This window comes from Octopus bimaculoides, chromosome 14 (genome assembly GCF_001194135.2).
Source record: "Octopus bimaculoides isolate UCB-OBI-ISO-001 chromosome 14, ASM119413v2, whole genome shotgun sequence".
Classification (NCBI taxonomy): domain Eukaryota; kingdom Metazoa; phylum Mollusca; class Cephalopoda; order Octopoda; family Octopodidae; genus Octopus; species Octopus bimaculoides.
Window position 1 is genome coordinate 48,418,122 of NC_068994.1, and position 716 is coordinate 48,418,837.

Below are 716 nucleotides of genomic sequence, written 5' to 3' on the forward strand. Positions count from 1 at the left end.
GTGTGTGTGTGTGTGTGTGTGTGTGTGTGTGTGTGTGTGTGTGTGTGTGTGTGTGTGAGTGTGTGTGAGTATGGTGAATTTTGTGGTATTGATAAATAACAATGAAACAACTCGTTTCAGTTCGAATCACAAGCTGTCGAAAAAAAGCCATCGTGGGGCTAATTTTCCAGTGAGACTAAATGCGGGAAATTTGATGAGAACTAAACAAGCAACGTGTGAGTGAGTGTGTGTGTGTGAATGTATGTGAGTATGTTTGATTAGATATGTGTCATTCTATTATATTTTAAAATGTGTATGTGTGTGTGTGTGTGTGTGTGTGTGTGTGTATGTGTGTGTATGTGTATGTGTACTTGTGTGTGAGTATGCACGTGCATGCGTTGGTGTGTACACACACCTGATAACATTGTTTTCATATTTCTTCCCATATTTTTCTAGAGAGTTTTAGAAAAACTTTCCTGTGAGTGTGTACGCACGCACGCACGCACGTATGTATGTACATATGTATGTATGTATGTATGTATGTATGTATGTATGTATGTAAGCATTTACGTACATACAAGTGGATGGATGTATGAACGTATGTGTGTGATTATGCGTATGTGCGTGTGTGCTTATGTGTGATTATGCGTATGTATGTCTGTGTGTGTGTGTGTGTGTGTATGTGTGTGTGTGTGTGTGTGTGTGTGTGTGTGTGTGTGTGTGTGTATCTGAGTGTC